The sequence below is a fragment of the Nycticebus coucang genome, chromosome 4 (genome assembly GCF_027406575.1).
Source record: "Nycticebus coucang isolate mNycCou1 chromosome 4, mNycCou1.pri, whole genome shotgun sequence".
Taxonomy (NCBI): Eukaryota; Metazoa; Chordata; class Mammalia; order Primates; family Lorisidae; genus Nycticebus; species Nycticebus coucang.
The window spans coordinates 81,808,689-81,832,090 of NC_069783.1; the positions used below are offsets into that span (position 1 = coordinate 81,808,689).

The 23,402-nt window shown below is 35.3% G+C and overlaps 1 non-coding gene and 1 pseudogene across 1 annotated transcript; one reads left to right on the plus strand and one right to left on the minus strand.

Moving 5' to 3' along the window:
• LOC128584338 (N-acetyllactosaminide beta-1,6-N-acetylglucosaminyl-transferase-like) overlaps positions 1-23,402 on the plus strand; it is a 76,988-nt pseudogene that overhangs the window by 26,010 nt on the left and 27,576 nt on the right.
• On the minus strand, positions 12,683-12,823 carry LOC128585028 (U4 spliceosomal RNA). The gene has a single exon (XR_008379789.1). It is a non-coding gene; the product is annotated as a U4 spliceosomal RNA (small nuclear RNA).

Sequence of the window (23,402 nt, forward strand, 5' to 3'; positions counted from 1 at the left end):
AATTTTGTAATTAGCATAGAATTTTTGTATTTATATAGATTTATTTTTAAAATTTTCTACAATTATGTGAATTCTTATTGGGCAGTGAAATTTCTTATATTATTTTTTATATCCTGACCATTGTGTATAATTTCAATCACAGACACAGAAGTAGGTAGGCAATGTTATGAAATTGTAACAAATATCATGTTCTCTAGACCCCATTGTTAAACTAAATAGACAAAAGTTTTTAATAAATCAATTCATTTAGTGTAAAAATAATTTTGGTAACTCCAAATAAATGCAGATTCTTCCTTTCTTAAGGTATTTACAGAGTTTTTTGAAATGTTAACTTTCTTCTCTAGTATGTTTAGTGCTAGAGAGTAAAAGAGAAGTTGGTGGTGAGAAAATAGAGTCAAGTGCTGCAGCCAGTGACTTTATAAAGATACAAAGAATTTAAAAGCTAAATGTAAATTTGAAAAATGTTTTGAATAGATAGGTAACGATTGACAGTGGCTTAGGAAGCATCTGTGGTGTTTATCATGACCAGAAACTCCAGGGTGCCACACTGTCATGAAGATTCAGCTTTGTGTCAAATCAGGTCACCTTTAAGTGCTTATTGTCTGCATCAAAATTACATAACTATGAGTCTTGCTTCAAACATAATGGCTGATGAATCTCACTGACCTTTAGATTCACTACAGGAAAAAAATGTGAATCAGTAAAAACTGTGAATCTGTATTCTGCAGAAACAATGTGTCCTTCCAGGTTGTAATAGAAAGTATCTGTAGTCCCAGAAACTTGTACCACATTCTTTCATTGAATTTCTGTGTTCCCTTTTCCATTCTTGTATACTTGGACTTGCTTACTTCATCCAAAAAGAATTATGGTCTAAGATGTTGTCCCAAAGACAAAACAACATATACATAAACATGCATATGTAAAAAACTCAGCCCACCTTTGGAATAGCAATCAAAGGATCCCCATTTTAAACATTTAGCTTAATTCTTAAAGACCAGGCAAGAGAAGGCACAATTCTTCAGTGAAGGATTATAACTGTACTTCCCAGCCGATAACTTCTCTCATCTCCTCAGGTACAGCGTCTTCCATAAATAATTACATTTCAAGTTGTTGAATTCTGAAAAACATTTAGCCTCTTATTTTCAGGGTGAGAAGAGGGTTGCTGTTTCTTATGAACACCCATCAAAAGGGCAAATAACTTGGACAAATAATATTTTCATTTTGTGTTGACCACAAATTAAGACAATTGATATATTGGTGGGAAGTGGAGATTAAGACTAATAAAAATAATTGGGTACCACGTGAATGGAGAACTGTAGCTGTAGAGAAGGCAATATTATAAGGGGACTTATTATGGAGACATCTGAGACAGAGTTCTGTCTTCCTTTTTCTCATAATTACTTCCAAACTTTTGCTCAATTATTCATTTCTTGTTCATTCACAGAATTTACTGAGTTAATCCCACTTCCTATTGATTGCTGTTCCAGAGGATCTCAATGCTCAACATGTGCTCCTTTTTGTTCTTGAATTACATTACTAAAGTTGCTTTCAGAGTTAAATGCAATATATTAGCATTTGGTAGCAGTTTATCATATGTGTATTTAATCTACACTTTGAGCCAAAGTAGAGGTAGGGTCAAGGGTTACATAAGGGGATTTCTCACCAGTCATCATGAGCCCTGCCAGGTTTCTTAATTTTTATGGCTGTGGTGAAACTCAGGGTCTCTGTTGGATGAGGTTTCATGGTGAAAGAATCTTTCACGCCAAATGCTGGGTTTGATCTCCACAGTTTGTCCTTGTAGTCCCACAGATGTGAAATACTTTGTTAGGATTATGAGAAAAAGAGCCTGTTACTCTAATATCATGTTTTTTTTTTAATTTTATTTTATTAAATCATAGCTGTGTACATTAATGTGATCATGGGGCACCATACACTAGTTTCATAGACCATTTGACACATTTTCATCACACTGGTTAACATAGCCTTCCTGGTATTTTCTTAGTTATTGTGCTTAGACATTTACATTCCACATTTACTAAGTTTCACATATACCCTTGTAAGATGCACCTCAGGTGTAATCCCACCAATCCCCCTCCCTCTGCCCACCTCCCCCCCTCCCCTCCCTTTCCCTCTTCCCCCTAAGAATGTTTTTTTGTTTTGAAAAGGGACATTTGCTACAAAGTTGCAGGATACATATAATGCAGATAATTGTTGCAATTATTACTTGAATGTGTGCTCATTAACCACTTAATTACATTGCATTGTAAAATTTTATCCTCAAAAATGCCTTGGGCTTATTGGCCAGTGAAGGAGAAAGAGGATCTGCCCTGGAATAAATAGACCATTTAATACCTTTGAGTTTCTAAAGCGAATAAACAGATCTGAAATCCTTGAAACTCTGATAAGAGAAAATAGATATTCCAAATTTATTGAAACTTCATTTTACATATTAAAATAAAGCCCTGATAAACATTAATTCTGAAATACAAGATTATAAATGGAAACTAACAAAATGTCAGATATTACATTTCTAGAGTGTTAAAAGACAACTAAATGGATATGAAATCAGACAATGAAAAGTGAGTCCTGATGATCCCTCTTCTGCAGCTAAATATCTTTGGTAAACCAAGTACAGAGTATTTTGGATGAGCTTCTGTCTGGACCACATGGCAAGTACCCACAGAGCTTGTGATTAGGCCGAGAAAGAGCTCACATTGGCCCCTAAGAAAGCAAAAGATACCAAGGCATGTTCAGGTGTCCTAAGGCAGGAAGGAAAGTAAACACAAAAAGAAGGCCAGATCAGTGGCTGGTGGGAGACAAGTCTGTGTTTTTGAGTGGCAGGATAGAGCTTAGGACTGTGAATTGGATAAGAGTGAACACAGGTCTCAATGAGTACCTGGTGCCCATATGTATGACTGTGAAACAGTCCTGGTACAGAAGACCAGGGTCATTAGGGAGAGGAGATTAATCTCAAGATCATCATGTTAGTCTGTTGCCAGAAAAGCCATCCTGATGACTGGCATCCTGAAAGAAGGACAAGTGTATCTTGTCCCAGTGTAGGACAAGGTAGGATACACTCAAAAACAAACTACCCTCTTCTTTGATTTAAGGTTGAAAGCATCCTTTATCCATACTCTTGGTCACCATCTGCAAGAGCAGTAGTGAATAAAAGAAAATGTCTGGGTGAGTAGGCGTTTATTTAAAAAAAATGAGTACGTTAAACTATTGGGACTGAATTACAATAGAATAATTCCCCCCACACACATACTTTCAAGTGGGGTATAAATTCCAAAGATAAACAGGTCACCTAATGTCAAAGAGGCTATCATTTCTTCACATTGTTGAAGATAGATTTGGAAATCATTAACAAAGTGTCTTGTCCAGATTGTAGCTAAATTGTAAATAGGTTGGTGTGGCTTTAGGCCAGAGCACCTTGGAGAGGTAATCCTCCTGTTCTATCCAGGAAAAAACAACCTAAATGTTATGGGGTTCTTTTGACAACTTTCTTTTTCAAACATCCTTAAAAACTTGGTACCTAGAAATTTCATGGTAAATGACTTGAATTCACTTCTCAATTGGAATTGAATATAGGTTAATCATAACAAAAATATTAACATATCCAGTGTCAATTTAAAAAGTTATTCATCATATAAAAAACGGAGAAGCTTTCAAATGGAATGGGAAAAAGGTAAGCGGAGACAATAATGATATGGCAGAAATATTAGAATTATCTGAAAGATTTTAAAGCAGCTATAATAAAAAGTTTGAATAAACAGTTATGAGCAGATTAAAAGCAAATGAAGAAATACCCTCAGTAAAGAAATAAAGTCTTACTAATGAAATAGAAGATACAAAGAAGAAACAAATGAAAAGTTGGGAGCTAAACAATATAATAACCAAACTAAAAAGCTCACTGAAAAGGCTGAGGAAAAGATAGGTATGTGGGGAACAATTTGAAGAAATAGTTACCTGGGAAATAGAACAAGATAAATCATCCACACCAGACAACAGAGAGACTATAGATTTAAAAAATAAGTAAAAATGAATAGAGTCTTGAGAACCTTTGAGACTATAACAAAAGATCTATCACTCGTGTCATCACAGTTACTAAAAAAGAGGAAAAAGAGTTTTGGGGCTGAAAAGCATTCAAAGGAGTAATGGCTAAAAACTTCTGAAGTCTGGTAAATGAAATAAACCTCCAGAGTCAAGACACTAGGAGAATACTCAAAAGGATAAGCTAAGGAAATTTATACACAGAGATATCATAGTTAAATATTTTAGCATGAAGAACAAAGAAAAATCCCCCCAAAGACAAAGAAAATTGTCACTTTATGTCCAGGAGAAAAACAATTAGAAAAACAGCAATTTCTCATGAAAAAATCATGGAGGACAAAAGGAAGAGGCACAATTTCTTTCAAGTGCTAAAAGTAAAGAACTGCCATTCCAGAATTCTATATCCAGAAAAAATATCATTTAGAAATAAAGAGCAACTCAAAACATTATCAGATGAAGAAAATTACTAATTTAGCATTAGAAGCTCTACCCTAAAAGAATGACTAAGTAAATAAAATGATAAAAAAAAAAATAAAGAAGCTTGAACATCAGAAAGGAAGACAAAGTGTGATGAAAAAAGATTTGGGTAACTAAAATATGCTTTTTTTCCCCCTCTTTTGTTCTCTAGATTATGTTTGACAGTTAATGCAAAATTATGATACTGTCTGAAGTATTTCTACATGTATATGGAGGAAATATTCAGGAAAAGTATATTATATAAACATTGAAAAGTGAAATAATATTTTTTAAAAGTTAGGTTTCTGGACATCATTCAAAATAATAAAATTATGATACCAGTAAACTATGAGAAGTTAGATGTATAGATTGTAATACCTAGAGTAACCACTAAACACATACACAGATACACACATCACTGTACAAAGCAGATGCATGTAAAACATGATAGATGAATCAAAATGGAATTTTAAAATTTGCTCAGAAAAGATGTCACAAAGAAGAAAATTTAAAAAATAAGAGAATATAATTAATAAACAAAAAATAAAATAGTGGCAGACTTAAATCCTAACATATTAATCATTGCAATATACGTAAATGACCTAATTATACTTTATGATTAGATAAAGATCTAAATTGGCAGAACATATTTTACTTGCTTTGGAAACTCAAAACTATTAAATGGTCTATGTTCTTTAGTCCAGGTCAGATCCTTCACTGACCATCTGAAACTCACTTCTAATATAGTGTTGTAGGACAGTTTAAAGTAAAAACAAAACAAAACAAAAAACTCAAAACAGTTCTTCCTAGAAAACTGGGAGTGGCTATATTGGCTAGAATAGATTTGGGAGCAAAGAAAATTATCACAGACAGGGAAGGACATTGTGCAATTAGAAAGGGGTCATCAACACACTAATCTCCAGTGTATATCCATTAAGCAACAGCTGCAAAATATGTCAGGCCAAAACTGATAAAATGGAAAGGAGAACTAGGCAAATCTCCAATCATAATTGGACTTCAATAGCCCTTTATCAAAACCAGATGTAATAGCTAGATTTAAAATCAATAGGGATATACGAGAATAAAATACAGGATCAAAAACCAAGTTCTACTCAACATTTGTAGAATACTCCACACAAAACGAGACTAACTGTTCTTTCCACAAGCCTACAAATCAGATATTAAGGTGGCCATATCCTGAACCACAAAACAAACATTGATAATTTAAAAATACATTCTGCAGACTATTACCCCATCACAATAAAATCAATTACTGGAAAGTCTCCAAACCCTTATAAATGAAAAAGCACACTTCTAAATAACTCGTAAGTCAAAGAGGAAGTCTTAAAGGAAATTAACAACCATGGATCAAAAATATTTAGAAAAGAACAGGTGTGATGGCTCACGCCTATAATCCTAACACTCTAGAAGGCCGAGGTGGGTGGGCTCAGGAGTTTGAGACCAGCCTGAGCAAGAGTGAGTCCCCTGTCTCTAAAAATAGGTGAGTGTTGTGGTGGGCACCTGTAGTTCCAGCTGCTTGGGAGGCTGAAGCAAGAGGATCGCTTGAGCCCAAGAGTTTGAGGTTGCTGTGAGCTATGAGGCCACAGCACTCTACCAAGGACAACAAAGTGAGATTCTATCTCAAAAAACAAAACTAAAAATTGGAAAAAAAAATTCCACAAAATTCCTAAAAGCAAAACTTAGATGAATGGCCAAGAAATACATGAGAAAAGAGTCATCATCCCTAATCATCAGAGAATTGAAAATAAAAACTACTTTGAGCTATCATCTAACACCAGTGAGAATATACTACCTCCCAAAGCTGTATATACTGATGTGGGTTCAGAAACAGTGGTACACTTATGAGCTATTGGTGGATACAAACTAGCACAGAATTTTTGGAAAGAAGTATGGAGAATCCTCAAGGAACTCAACCTAGACTCCCCATTTGATCCATCAATCCCATTATTAGTTATCTACCCAGAAGAAAGAAAAAGATCATTTTACCTTAGTACCTATGCACTCAAATATTTGTAGCAGCTCAATTCATAATTGCAAAGATGTGGAAACAACCCAACAATCCATGAGTGGATCAATAAAATGTGGTATATGTATACCACGGAATACTATTCAACCATAAAAAGATGGAGATTTTACATCTTTTGTAATTACCTGGACGGATTTGGAGAACATTATCCTAAGTAAAGTATCTCAAAATGGAAATGCAAACACCCCATGTACTCAGTACTAATCTGGAAATAGTAAATTGACAAATGGAGGTCCACATGAAAAAGAAACAAAATTATACTCAGGAAGTGGGGAGGGGGTTCAGGGGCTCTGTAAGCTCCTTCCAAACAGGCACCATGTAGCATATGGTATACTTCATTGATATATGGGGTATATGGCTCACTTCCTGGGTGAAGGACTCAGCTACAACTCAGACTTTCGTCTTTACCTTACAAATAAAAATAATGTAACCTAATCATATGAACCCTCATATTAACTGGAAATTAAAAAAAAAAAACTTTAATTTTCTGTGCACTAATTACTAACTTGTGTCCACGCTAATAAAGTATATGAATTGCATTAAATGTTACAAGTAATCTAGAGAAGATTTTAAGTATACAGGATGATAGGCATAGATTATATGCAAATACTATGTCATTTTATAAAAGTAACTTGAGCATTCATGGATTTTTGTAGACTTGTATAGGTACTGAAACAAATTTCCCCTGGATATAAACTATATATAAATACTAGAGGGGCCAAAAATACATATACAGATCTTAAGAAGAAGTAAAATCAATCATTCCCCAAAAGTGTATGAATTGCAGGTAAAATGGATGTATATAGCATGTCCAGATATACTTGATCAGTAATAGTAATTTCACTTCAGCTCCAAAATTAATACATAGGTAATATCTCTTAACATGTGCATAAATATTTTGGCACTATTGTATATATTTTGTTTTTCTGGAGAACTTTGACTAATACAGTCTGATTAGAAAATAGGCAAAAGACAAAGCCACATTGATCAAACAAACACAGTGATACATGCAACAACATGAATGAATCTCCAGGTAACTATACTAAGTGAAAAAAAGCCAATCAAAGATTGGCCAATCATATTCACTATATGATTCCACTTATAAAACAGACTTGAAGTTTCTAAATTATACAATTGGAGAACATATTAGTGAGTGCAAGATATTAAGACAGAAGCTCTGGCACAAGTGGATATGGCTGTAAAAGGGAGACAAGAAGAATATTTGTGGTGATGAAAATGTTCTGAATATGGATTGTGTCTAAGTCTTTTTTCAGCTATAAAAATTCTCAGAGGACGAAAATTGGTTTATTTTTGTCACGAAGTATTTAAACTATTCCTGTAGTTATTGGGATCATCAAGCCATCTGATGTTCCATTTGATTTTGAGTTAAACTGCAAATGCTTTGAATTCAAAACCATTGAAAGCACAAGTTAGCCTACTTGAAATACAGACAGTTCAGAAATAAGCTGCAAGTGGAATCTTAGATTGTTGTGAGATACTGAAAGAACGGTAGGCATCTGTGTGATCAGAAATTGTCACAACAGGTACAAAGCGGGGAAAGAACATGCTCACATAAGTACTGCTAAATGAAAAGAAGACTTGATTTTGTTTTTATTTATCTATGATTTAAAGGCATTTTTTTCCTGGTGAAAATCCTTATTATTTGATCCCAAGTCTGTTAGCTCACAAGAATGACAATTTTGTTGCCATGAGATATAGAACAAGAGGAAAATCTCCACTAGACCTCCTCACCTTTTTTCCTCTCACTGCCACTGTACAGGAGAGGGTAGAGTAAAAGGCCGGGTGAGTAAAAGAAAAGGCAAATTTCCCTCTACATCACATATATGTGCAGAGACAGTGGACACATGGACTGAATATTATCCGTAAACATTTGGTCTAAAATCCTAGTAAGGATAAGCTGGGTTTATTTATTTATTTATTTATTTATTTAGCACTTTTTGGCCAGGGCTGCATTTGAAGCCGCCACCTCCGGCATATGGGGCCAGCACCCTACTCCTTTGAGCTACAGGCACCACCCAGGATAAGCAGTTTTAACTTCTGAGTCATTAATCAATCATTTATAGATAGGTAGAAAGATTGATAGTTATAATCAAACTTTTTTTTCAATGTAAGACTACAGAGGAGGAGAGTTTAAAGAGAGAATCTGTTCCCCAATCAATGTCAGAAAAAGATCAAGACCAAGCAGCTTGCATCCCTCCAGGCCGGTTGAGGACAATAGAATTTAAAGATAAGCTGGCTTTGCCTTAAAACTGGCTCTAAAAGATGAGATAGTGACTGAACAAGTATCAGAAAGAGTATGACATGACATCACCTCCCTGAAAACCCACCAGCCTTTTATGCAACAAATATTCCTGAATCATGACATCCTGCCCCAGGGTTGGCTACACTGGATTAAAAAAACTATTATCTGACTTCTGGAATGAAACTTCTGACATGTTCCCATTCCCATTTTTCTTTGCAAATCTCAGATGAAAAATGTTACCTTACTGGGCAGCGCCTGTGGCTCAAGGAGTAGGGCGCGTGCCCTATATACCAGGGGTGGCGGGTTCAAACCAGGTCCCGGCCTAAAACTGCAAAAAACGAAAAAGAAAAGTTATCTCACCTCTGCCCAAATATTCCCCTTCCCAGGACATTAGTGCTTATCTTGTCTGCTCACAAAGATAGGTTTCTTTCCTTTCTCACCTTGAGACAGTTTAAAGTCTTATGATTGGGTGTCATTTTCCACAACTTGTTTGAATTTTTTTTTATTTCTAATTTTTTAAAGTTTCTGTAGCTTTATGGAGTATAAATGCTGTTTTGCTACATGAATGTATAGCACAGCAGTGAGTTCTGGGTTTTTGGTATACTTGTCACCTGATTTGTTGAATTGCTCTGAGGGCTTCCTTGGGCCTGGGGGTTGTGGCACACAGTGAGGCTACAGCCACTCCTGGACACCCTGGAATGACCGTCCCCTGGTGCACGTGCTCTATCTCCCTGGTGGGAACAGGGAGAAGTTCCCAATCACCCACCACAGCAGTGCTTGAGCTGTGACAGCAAAGAGTCTCTTTGACAGTGTGGGAGCTGGCAGAGGAGCAAAAAGAAGCACCCCATTTCCCTTTCCCGTAAGATGGACAACAAATTCCTGGGGATTAATCTCTCCCCAAATCATATTTCTTCTTATTCTGTGCCTCAGCTTCTTCCTGTTGGTTCTCCAATAGGTTCTCCCCTCATTATCCCACTCAGGCCCCACTTACACACCAGCATTTTTTCTTCTTTTGCGAAAACTGGTTACCAATGTCTCTATTCAGTTATCTTGAACTAGATTTATTCCTGCATCTCAAAGTTTTTAAATATCTCAATTTTATGTTTAACAGTAAAAAATTGATTCTGTGATAAGAAAGTTTGGAAACTAGGCTTGAATATTATAATTTAGTTAGTATTACATTAGTTCCTAACTGGACAACTGTAGGTCAAATTTGTGACCTGAAAGAGTAACAGGAAGAGTCCAGATTCCACTCCAACTTCTGGAATTCCTCTACATCTAGACAAAACTTCTGGAATGCCTATGTTCTAAATAATCCTGGAGAGTTTCTCATACAATTCAACCTAAGAAAAAGTTATTGTTGCCCCAATTTTTGCATAAGAATAATCTGATAGTCAATTTGCATTACTTTTCCAAGTAAAATTCACTAAATAATGGTAGATCTGTGATTCCCAATAATTGTACTTGTGTTTCAAGCATACAGCACTAGGACTACTTGCGAAACTTGGTAAATGTAGAATGTAAATGTTTTGGCACAGTAACTGAGATAACGCCGGAAAGGCTATGTTAACCACTGTGATAAAAATGTGTCAAATGGTTTATGAAGTGAGTGTATGATGCCCCATAATCATATCATTGTATACAGTTATGATTTAATAAAAAAAATTAAAAAAAAAAATAAAATAAATGTTGTACCACAAAAATAAAAAAAAAAAGAAAGAACCCAAATTACTTTATCAATCAGGAAATTTTTCAAAATTTCAGAATTTGTAGGATAAAGTCTGGAATAAGCCTTTAAGATATAAGCCAATGGGGTGGTGCCTGTGGCTCAGTGAGTAGGGCACCAGCCTCGTATACTGAGAGTGGTGGGTTCAAACCTGGCCCTGGCCAAATGCAACAAAAAAATAGCCAGGCGTTATGTTAGGCACCTGTAGTCCCAGCTACTCAGGAGGCTGAGACAAGAGAATTGCCTAAGCCTAAGAGTTAGAAGTTGCTGTGAGCTGTGACACTACAGCTCACTACTGAGGATGACAAAGTGAGACTCTGTCTTTAAAAAAAAAAGATATAAGCCAACGAAGCACTCTGTCAATGATTTAGGGGGTGGATGTTTGATTAAATATTGAATTTAGTGATTACAAGCTTTATAATTGGAAGATGGAAAGTGAATAAATACAGGCAGATATGTTTAGTAAATACCAAAATCCAGATATCAATTCAGAAGATAAAGAATGACCTGTTGAACAGTCAGTTGGATACCCCATATGCTTGGCACATCCATGTCTTCAGACACTTGTAAAGATTGTAAGTCACATGAGGATTTAGTCTCACTCAAACCCTAAGCTAGTGAAACCCTAATTGGTAGGTTTTGTGTATTAGTCAATGGGGTTTTAGAACTGTCTAATCTTCAGCTATGTGGTTTCTGTTGTCTGCCTGCATTAAAGTAAGCATGGCCCAAGTTAAAATAATACTGTACCATAATTATCCTTCTTGTATGGTTTATCTCACAGACTGATCAAGCAGGGCTGTCATTATGCTGGTTGCCAAGTGTCAGGATCCTCTGAATTCTATGTCTCCACTGGCGTGCTTCCCTGGATGCTCTTGCTTTCCTAGATTGACTTGAAATGTTGCCAATTTCACACTCTTCTATCAGCCTAACAGACCCCCTCCAAAATTTATTTATGCTCCACTCCTCTGCCCCGTATCTTACCTATGTTCACTTGGAGGCTTCTCTTTGAAAAAGGCCCCCTTCTGGATTATGGTATCACTCAGGAAATCTGTGAGAAATATGGATTTTGTCTCTCTAACATGAAGTAGGTTACACAATTATAAGAGGACATTCAAAACATGAAAACAAGCTCAAAGAAGCTAACCCCAAATCCATCAAGTCAGAAACTATTCTGTGAAACACTGAACCATTTGTAAATTTAAGTGTCACAAAAGTATACTGAATATTGTTATGTTCCCACTTAACTAAAACATCTAATTGCTTAGGAATGCTTCTCTTTGTCCATGATTAGATATCTATGAAGAATATGCCTTCATGTGAAGGAGAGAATGAAACAAAAGGAGCAGAATAAAGAAGAAAAAGAATAGATTCTTTCATTATTGTCTGGTTGTTATGTTCCTATACTTTTAGTCTAGTTCATCTAAGATACTTAAAAAATATTCCTTTCCCCACCCCAAATAGCTATAAATACTTCTCAAGCAGAGAACAATTTGATTTGATTAGCTTTACCTAATATGTTTTACAGTAGTATTTTTTTTTAACATTTTCAATCCTATTATCTCATTATACACTATGGCATAATCCACAGTCCTAAATATTTCATCTATTGACTCCCATATAGAAGGGGACTAAATTATTAACCACGTTTTCTATGGATGAGAGCAATGAATTCTCACTTTAAAAATCTATTCTGTAGTTTGGATACATCGTAATATTCACTTGCCAATATAACAAAATAATACAGATGCAGGAAAAATTTATCAAACGAGAAAGTATTCCCAAGAAAGTGAAACATAGATGGATAGTCTATTAATACTCTTATGCAAACAGAGGTGAGGATCAGAGGGTTTCAGATACGGCATAAATGAAAGCACTGTTTCTGAGGAATAAGAAGGTATTCTTTGGAATTCAACAAATCTGAGTTCCAGTTCTGCCTTTACTACATTCTGGTTGTGTAACCATCAACAACCAGGTTAATCTTGAATCTCAAGTTCATCATCTGTAAAATGGAACCATAGTATCTATTTGCTTAAGTCAATATGAAGATTTTTTTAAAAATGTATGTAATGTGCTTAACAGCACTGGCCTGTAGTAAATTACTTTTAAATAGCTTTTTATTTTATTTTTTAAAATTCAGTCTCCATAGAAACTGTCAAAAATTGCCGGTGCTGACTATATTGCAAGTCATCATGGCTGGGTATTGGGAAAAGTTTTCAATTAGCAACAATCGCGCCTCCGATAAACCTCATTGGCTACGATTCTGCCACTGAGCAAAGCTATATACATATTTTTCCAGGGATGATATTTTAATATATAGTTATGGAAAACTAGGCAGACAGTTACTGAGTGGATAAGAGAAACTGAGAGGGTTGCAGTGGGGAGACGACGAGAAACACTCCAAGTGCTTCCCACATCACATCACCACTGCCCTTGCCTATAAAAACTTTAATTGCATCTTTCAAAAATTTGCAGGTTATCCCTCCGATAAAGGTCTAATAACCAGAATCCACCGAGAACTCAAACGTATTAGCAAGGAAAGAACACATGACCCCATCTCAGGGTGGGCAAAGGACTTGAAGAGAAACTTCTCTAAAGAAGACAGATGCACGATATACAAACACATGAAAAAAAGCTCATCATTCTTAATCATCAGATTAATGCAAATCAAAACTACTTTGAGATATCACCTAACCCCTGTAAGAGTAGCTCACATAACAAAATCCCCAAACCAGAGATGTTGGTGTGGACGTGGAGAAAAGGGCACACTTCTACACTGCTGGTGGGAATGCACACTAATACGTTCCTTCTGGAAGGATGTTTGGAGAATACTTAGAGACCTAAAAATAGACCTGACATTCGATCCTGTAATTCCTTTACTAGGTTTATACCCAGAAGACCAAAAATCACATCATAACAAAGATATTTGTACCAGAATGTTTATTGTAGCCCAATTCATAATTGCTAAGTCATGGAAGAAGCCCAAGTGTCTATCGACCCACGAATGGACTAGCAAATTGTGGTACATGTATACCATGGAATATTATGCAGCCTTAAAGAAAGATGGAGACTTTACCTCTTTCATGTTTGCATGGATGGAGCTGGAACATATTCTTCTTAGCAAAGTATCTCAGGAATGGAAGAAAAATTATCCAATGTACTCAGCTCTACTATGAAGCTAAATTATAGCTTTCACATGGCACAGGACTATGGGGAAAGGGCCAAGGAAGGGGAAGGGAGGAGGGAGGTATTGGTGGAGGGAGGGTAATGGGTGGGGCCTCATCTATGGTGCATCTTGGAATGGGTACAGGCGAAAATTACTAAATGCAGAATACAAATGCCTACATACAGTAACTAAGAAAATGCCATGAAGGCTACGTTGAACAGTTTGATGAGAATATTTCAGATTGTATATGAAACCCGCACATTGTACCCCTTGATTGCACTAATGTACACAGCTATGAGTTAACAATAAAAATAAATAAATTAAAAAAAATACTTATCTAATGTACTAATTCAAACCTGGTCATTTGCCAGATGTATCTTTCTTCAGGCTATTAATATACAGATAGCTAGAAATGAGATCAGCTGACTTCTTTGTCATTCTATCCTCATAGCCACAGTAAACTCACATAAAAGTGGGAGATGGACAAAGGAAGCAAGGACAAAATGACTTACTGTTTCCTGCTCTGGCTTAATTCCACTCTACTTAGTCCTTTTAATCACATAATTAGATTCATTGCTTTGTTTTTTTGATGAAAGATTTCTTAGATAAGTAGGTATTGTTCTTTCATTATTATGAATTTGAATGTACAACCTTTGTGTCTGGCATAAATTATCGACAGCATTCCCCACTTCCACCCTCATTTCTCTACCAGGCTTTGGGAATGGTCAGAGAAATAACATCAGTGAAGACACAGTCTATGTGAATATAAATTTTAATGTCAGAATTGAAATGAATCATGTTTTAGTCTGAATGGGAGTTCAACTTGCTCTTAATGAGTTTCTGTCCTGCAAAACTTACAAATTATGGACAGGGATGGCTGCTCTTGTTTGGGAAATAGCCCAAACTGAAAATGCCCATGATGAGCAGATTTACTTTGATGCCTTGATAAAATTATGTTTCCTTATGCTGGATCATTTACTTTCATTTCCATCACCTGCTCTGCCCTTACTGTGTGGTAGGAAGCTACACAGGATCGTATTTAGATTTGGGCTAACTAGGAAAAAGTCAAAATTAGCACCCGTCCTTACTGTAAACGGAGCAACATCTGTCCTTCATCTGACCTGCACAGTATATTTCAACTTGGTCAGCATCTGAGAGCCACATGAGGAGCTTTACCTGAATGCCGAGGCCTGGCTCCCACTCTACACCAGCCAAATAGATGAGAATTCAGTGGGTGGAGCTCAACGTGAGTATACTTTTATGAAAAGAACTTTAAATTATCCTAATATGTAGCCAGGTTTGTGGATCCTTTTATGTAGTCTTAATTTTCTTAAGTTGTGGGTTTATATATATTTAGGGTTTAATTTAAATCATGGCTGGGGTAATGCTATATTAGGCCTCTGGGTAAATTTTTCTGTTGTACTTTCAAAAGAATGAAAGACAGTGACTTATAGACAAGATGTGAATAATCAGGTTCCTGAGTTCCTACCACTTCTCTCTGTATCTCACACAGGATAACTCTACATGTTAAGCATATATATTTACATCTAGTTATTCATTAAATATAATATAACAGGCTATTATATAAATATATTTAATTATTTGTATATTTATAATACATAAAATACTATATATATTTTTATTTATAATGAATTGTGGGAGCTGGCTAAGCAGCTACACGGTAGTCCCTATATCAAATGCGGTAGGGTGGAGTCTGTAGACATATAGCAAAGAATTATGTGTAGCCCGGGACCTTGTACCCTGAGCAGGAACTTAGCAAGGATGGACTGAAGCCCAAGTCAATTCTTGTTTCTTCTCACCTAGCAGGGTATTCTGCAGAAACTGGGCTGGTACTGTCATGGTCCTGAACACACACATCACACACACAGTACGTATGACCCAAGACTTATAGAAACTGAAACAGTTCCAATGAGAAAACAGAACAATTGCAGGCCCGGCTTCCTCTTCACAGCAGCAAGGCGAATCAGTAGGTGAGCAGCAGCAAGGTAAGTGGGGGCCCAGAAAGATTCTACAGTTTTCTCTTGTCTCTGCATCCTGGAGTCTTGGCATCTCTGTGTCTCTGATAGAGGGTCTCAGTCCCTTTGTAAAAAGCTTTCACATAATTAAATTGAGATAACAGAATATTTTACTTTTTGATTAACTCAAAATCAAGTGATAAAGGATTTTAATTATGTTGGCAAAATCCTTCTAAGCACCTATACTAATGTTTGATTGAATAACTGGGAAGGCGTGTGTGTTACATAGTGGTAACCACCTTCCTCAGCCTGCCAAAAAAAAAGTCCCTCTTGTTGTTTACCCTTATCAAAAAAAGTAAAACAAAAAACTAGAAAGAGAATTCTGGTGAACATATTTCAACCTAGTCAAGTTGACATATCACAAAGACATCACACATGGCTTCTATGAATCAGCAGCAGTGTCCTACACACTTTTAGGTGTGAGGGAATCTTCAGGTTTATATGCACAGCTCCTCAAGAAATATCTTGCACTAGAGTACCTAAACCACGTAACTGTTGTTTGGAGCCATTGCTTCAAATTTAGAGAGTGCAACTCTTCTAAAGAGAGGCAGCTCAGACCAAACTTCACATTATCCTTATCCCTTGCTTTTCTGTTTATGTTCTTTGTGGCTTCTAAGTTTTATAGGGCTAATTAATAGTATCGGGCCTCAAAATGACATCTTCAGTCTTAGTTTCGTTTTCTTTCCTTTATGCTTCTGTCACTAGAATAAGGAAATCAAAACGCTATTGATTTGTTAGAGCATTTATACAAGCATCCCAGAACTCCTGGGAAGTGCTTAACACCGCTGAAAGGAGAAGCCTGGCTTTTTTGAAGTATGGTCAATTTGCTTGTGGGATTGAATTGATTGTGCAATGATCTGTTCAATGGCTCACTCACTAGACTGCAAAGAATCGATCCAGTTAGTCACACTGGTATGCCTGCTGCTCTCACTAATCGCTGTAAATGAATTCAGTTTTTACGTAAAATAGTCATAAAGAGAAGCATTCAGCAAAAAAGACAGAAATTCAAGAGCTATTTAGGAGGGAATCACTCATTCTCTCCCATTCATATGGTAGGTTGGTTTGCAACTACAATTGCCATAGTCCATGTGTTATAAAGATAGAGCTACTTACATGTTCTTAGAATGGACTAATTCTAATCAAATTTATGGAATGACATTTTATTTTTCTCTAGTGCACCAGGTCTACCCTATAAAAAAATACTGTTAAAAAATATATTGGTAACTGCATTCTGGTGGATAGTAGCTAATTATTTTCTTCCATCTCTCTTTACTAAACTGTTGTGAATCAGCTTAAAGACTTTTAAAGCTTCATGACTTTAAGAACCTATTTTAAAGTGGACAAAATACTAATCTGGAGTAAATTAAAAAAGCAATTTTTAATGATGGAATTTAAAGCATAATTAGCAAGTGGAAATGAACACATAAAACACAATTCATAGACAGAATATTTAGGCTTTACTAAGCAGGGGCTTGAGACTGCCTAGAAATTTTTTAAATTGTTCAGAATTTTTATATAATACTTGAAAGGAGGTACATATCTCTAGATTTAGCAAATATGGCAATGGTGTAGATAAATTATAAGAAGAGTTATTAAAATGTTTTTAAATTTGACACCCTAGTTATATGACATGAAATAATTTAAACTTAAATTCAAATATCCACCTTACTTTAAAATATGATATTTTCTGTTCATTTTGGTGTTGTTAATTTACTTCATAGTATTTTGCTGTTTTGAAAACCTAACGGCAATAATATATTGGGAACAGCTGCAGATATTATATTACACTGTATTTGAATAGGCTGATGTCATGTTTAAATCTTTTTTACATTATAACCAGGTCTGGGCACAAAATGCTTAAGGAATATGTATAAATTATTTCTGCACTCACTGTGCAATATTGATTGACACCAAGAAGACCCTAACCCCAGTGACCATTTGTTGATGCAACTCCAGGGCAATAGTAGACTGTGAACAAGTGACCCTGGTTGTGGTCTACGCAGAATACTAACGTGATGCTTGTTCTTGTGTACATTCCCCTGATGTTCAAGCCTTTGGGTAGATATTTGACCATTCTGTAATAGTTAATAAATAGCTATTTCATTCAGGCATCTAAAGCATAGGGTAATAAATCTGAATTAGACCTGAAGTTCTTTCAGGGCTAATATGTAATTCATCTTCATTGAATTAGGATTGATAAAATATATATATTTATTATTAAATCATAGATATGTCTATTAATGCAATCATGGGGCACCATACACTGGTTTTATATAACATTTGACATATTTTCATCACACTGGTTAACATTGCCTTCCTGGCATCTTACAAGGATTGATACAATATTTTTGCCCTATTACTGCCCATCTTCCATCCTTCTGGATTTGCCTCTCAGATTCTGCTGCTTACCCATATTTGATTTCCCCAATATGATAGCTGTTACTCTTCTAAAGCTGTCATCTAAGTTGTATGTCCCTCATGGCACATACGCCACTACTCTGCCTTATGCTGTGTTTGTTAACATGGAGGTAATACTTTATATATTGTTGTGAGGACTTAAATGAGTAAAACTATGAGAGCTTCTTAAATGAGTGTCTGGCATACAGTACATGAACATGCTATATGGAAGTAGCAGCTACTAACATCATTATTATTTGTGCTGTTAGAAGCCCTTTCCCACTTTATAAAACAATTTGTTGGGTTTTCTTCTAGAACATTCATGCTTCAGTTTTTACTGTTTTTTACCTTTTAAATTTAAAAATTATTTAATGGACAAATAAAAATTGTATTATTCCAAGGTAAAAAAAATAGTACGTACAAGTGTAATGAGTTTTTAATTTATTCATTGCTCACTTGCTATGTCTTGCATAACATAAACCATTCTATTTATTATTGTTCTTAATGCAAATCCATAAACCAGTAGAAGAATATGTTTCACAGAAAATGTCTGTCCATCTTCACTCAGTTTTGAAAGACAAGGCAACTTACCTGGACTTTAGTGCTCCAATGCACCTTGGAACTTAGGTTTTTACCATAACCAGCTGTATAGATTATATGCAGTTGCCATTCCTATCCTAAATAAATGTGCCTCAAAGCCACCCAGAACACTTCATGTTGACATGGGCATGCAAATTTGTCTCCTTTGTATTCTATGGCTATGTGAAAATTATACAGAAGAAAATTATAAATCTACAAGATATAAAAATAAGATGGAGGGCGTTAGTCAAGAAATTGTCACAAGAAGACAGAATAAATGGAGGTATATTGGCTAAGTTCCTTAAGCAGAAGAAGCTGCATCCTTGAGCTTGTGATAAGAGTATCAGAGTCTGTGGAAGACTCTGTGCATCAGCCCAGCAGAAAGGTGGGCGAGCTCTGCAGTGCCAAGTCCCAGTATGCAGGAGACTTGGAGTTGAAAGGAGGTGGATTAATTGAATGTCTGGGTATGAAATAGTTGAAGATTACCCAACTTTTTTCTCTACCCATGTGGGTTTCTGGGCAAGAGAACCTGAGGTGAAATTTCCATTCAACAAGCTCTGTGATGATTTTGGAGCTTCATTTGAAACAAATAGTAGACACATTCACAACTGCACATCTGTGGAAACACATTCACATGCACATCCAATTGAAAAGCAAAATTATAGTTATTTTAGGAAATCATGCAGAACATAAATAAGGGATTGTTATATCACATAGGTATGTATTGAAACATCAAACTATTACCTTGTAAATATGGACAATTACAATGTGAAAATTAAAAAGTAAATTAAAATACCTTTATATTGTTTATTCTGGAGGAAACAAATGATTTTAGGGGGTGCTTTTTTTTTTTTTTTAAGTTTTTGGCCAGAGCAGGGTTAGAACCCGCCACCTCTGGTATATGGGGCCGGCGCCCTACTCCTTTGAGCCACAGGCGCTGCCTGGGGTTCTGTTTTTATTTTGGTTTTTTTTTAATATTCTGATATATATTTTCAGAGAGAATTATGGAAATACTGCATCCATACAAAAAATATAATTCAATAAAAAAGCAACACTTAGGACTATGAGAAATTTAAATCGTAATGTCCAAATAACAGGAAATTTGAAAAGTCAAAGCAGAGTTGTCATTCAAAGTATAACTATGTGGGAGCCATGGGAAAAATGTAAATGAAAAAGTAATTATCTTAATGGAAAGATTTTAGGTATTGTTTAATGATTAAATCAGTGAACTGTTGGCATTATTGTGATGATGGTAATACCAAGAGAAACAGCTATTACATCTTGGAGCCATCTGAAGTATGCTTTAGTTTATAAGCTCTTTCCTATTCAATGTTTTAAACACGCACGATGCATTGTTTACATTTTTAAAGCAAGTCATATATAAAACATCCCTTTATAAATTTATATAGTAATTCAAAAGTTAGTCTTTTAAGACAAGACATATCTGAAGCAATGATTAATTTCTCTATGACACTAAGTTTACAACATTTCAGGATTCTGTTATTTTTAGTAGTCCTAGTTATAAATTAAAAAAAAAAATTAGGTGATAAGAGTTTTATGACAGGAATGTCACAAAGACCACTGTTATTACTGAGTTGTTGAATTTATACTGCTTCTTTCTACCCCTTCACAACTCCTTTAAAGATTTGGGATAATCTCTTTGCTACCGCAATGATGTGCAGAGGTTTGGAAAGGGGAAGTTGATGATTCTTGTTTTCTCTTGGTCTCAGAAATAAGGGGAGAAATGCTATTTCACTAGAGGCATGAGTGAAGATAATGAAACATCATACAACTCTAAGAAAACCTTCCCACAGGAGACAGCATGTTTTCCAGTTTAAAAAATGGATAAATTATTCATTCATTTTCAAAAAGCAAAGAAGACAGCTGCTAAATATTGTTCGCTAGACTAAGAATGTATCTGGCTGGGATGAGAGCTTCACATGAGCTTAAAGTTGTTTCCTAATAAAATAATATTCCCACAAATTTTGCATACTATTATTTAGGCAGTTTAAAAATTCATTTTCTTTATTGGGATTGAGATGTTTCATAGATAGAATGTAGTGGTATAAATAATTTGTTATGTAAATATTCCTTTTAAAAAATACTTCACAGTCATAAAATAATCTAAGATTAGCGATCTGAATTCATGAAGAGCAATTCATTGCTTTAATTGTGAGGAAAAAAATTAGTTTATAGGTGTCTATAAGAATAATTCTTTGATTAAATCTATGTGTTATTTTGAGATAACATGTAATAATTGTATGTATTTATAAGAAACACAGTGATAATTTTTTACCTACTTTTTAATTTTAATGAATGTAGGGGGTACAAGGTGAATTCTATTACATGTGTATACTGAATAGTAGTTGAGTCTGGGCTTTAGTATCTCCTGAATAGTGTACATAGCATCCCTTCCCACCCTCCCACCCATGAATTTCCAATGTCCACTGTCCAATGTACACTCTGTGTACCCTTGTGTAGCCATAAGTTAACTCCCACTTAGAAGTGAGAACATGGAGGCATTTATGTTTTTTGTTCTTGAGTTACTTCACTTAGGATAATGACTTCCAATTCCGTCCAACATGATGCAAAAGACGCCATTTCATCTTTCTTATCTCTCGGTAGTACTCCATGGTATATATGTACTACATTTTCTTATCTCAGTAATGAAATGTAGGATCAATGGTAGAGCTATTTTCAATGGTAGAACTACCATTGAAATGGTAGTTCTATCAATGGTAGAACTCTCCACACTGATTTTGTTACATTCTACCAATGGTATATGAGTATGTCAAGTTTTTCTTCATATCCTCATCTCCACCAATGTCTATTGTATTTTCTTTCTTTGTTTTCTTTAGAAAACATACAAGCTGTTTATTTTTTATAAAGTTGAAAAGAAAATATATAAACATAGATTACACTAAAGAAAGAAGATAAAAAAAATTTTAAAAATATATCTCCTCCCCCAAAATGGTGTTAAAAAATACCTTTTTGTCCCATATCCTCCCCCAAAGGTATTTTCTGTTTCTGAGATTTACTTGCCTTTACTTTGGTCATATATAGTTTATAAGCATCACTTAAGATTTATTATTTTCAATATCTAAATATGATAAGAGAATTGGATATTATATGTCTATTCTAATGAGAATCAAATGGCATCTCACTGTGGTTTTGATGTGCATTTCCCTGATAATTAGTGGTTTGAGTATTTTTTTTATGCTTGTTTGGCCATTTGTAGCTTTATAATTTAAAGTATACTGGTGGAAAGCATTCTTGCATATCTATCTTGTAGTCAACATAAGGAAAAAAAGAGAAAGGGAAAAAGTTATATTTTTAAGAGCTAATGACATTACGTTCACCTGAAATGTATTTTTAGTTTTTAATTTAAAAGTAATAATAAAAACCATTCTTCTGTGGATGTCCTTGCCTAGAGGTATCTGCATGAAAACAAACTGAGTTGAGCAAAAAATACAGACTTGCCTAAAAACAACATCAACTAAGGTAATTAAAGTAGACTTGTATCAGACTAAAAACTATAAAATAGACTAATTAAATATGGAAAAGAAAATTCCCAATCTTGTCTTCAAGATTACAGAAATTTCTAGATGAATATGATGTTTGGAAAACCAATCCAGTAGCCTTTGTACTGTTACTGGAGAAATAAGAAAAGAGCTGGCAGAGGTTTCTTGAAAGCCTATATTACTGGATTCATTCTCTTACTTATTAATTCATTTATCTACTAAAATGACACACAGTTATATAAGAATCCTCCACGCCAGTAATGGTCTAAGCAATGTGGAGTGAGGAAAAGAGTGGAGGTGCTTGGTGAGAATGCTGCACTGCTTTTAGCATCGTGAGGGAGACAGAGGAAATCCATGAGTGTCTTTTGGGGCCCTCTCTGATAGGCAGTCCAGACAGATTCACTAAGGCCAGTTATTGCTGAATGAATTTATATCAACAAATGCTTGTTTAGGGATGACCATATGTAGACCTTACATCTGTTGTCTATAAGATGCCCAATGAGGCTAATAGTAGTGTCCAAGGTATCTTCCATCTTGTCTCTTTGAAAAATAAGATGTTTAACAGAAATATTTAAACATGTTCAAGTCTCCCCATCTTCAAATGCATATAAAGAAACAAAACATGAAACAGCCAATAACACACGTGACTTGTTCTATGCTTCTTCATTTGGGGAGTTGGGGTGGGGTTGGGGATGGTGCTTTTTTCTCCCTTCCTCTCAGAGTCAAACTTGTCATAAAAGCTGTTTTTTCCCCACTATATTTAGCTTTCATTTTTTCACCTCCTACCTTCTACTTACTCAATGTGTCATAATCCTCATTTGGCCCCAATCATAAGCACACTCACTAAGATCACTGATTAATTAAATGTTTCTAAACCAGTGGGACATATGTTGGTCTTTTCTTAACTTAGTTTTCACAGGTACCTCAAATATGTGCCCTTATCTACTTCTTAAAATTATCTGCGTCCTCTGTAACACTGCAGCCTCCTTACCCTACTCCAGAAACTCTTATTCTCTTATGTCGCATTATTCTTTACCAAAGCCACTGAAAAATGGAATTTCTAAGGGTCATTTCTGGGATTCCCTCTTCTCGTCAACTCCTCTTTCTCCCTAGTGTATCTTACAGATCACTCAGTGCTGATGATTCTAAATTACGACTCCT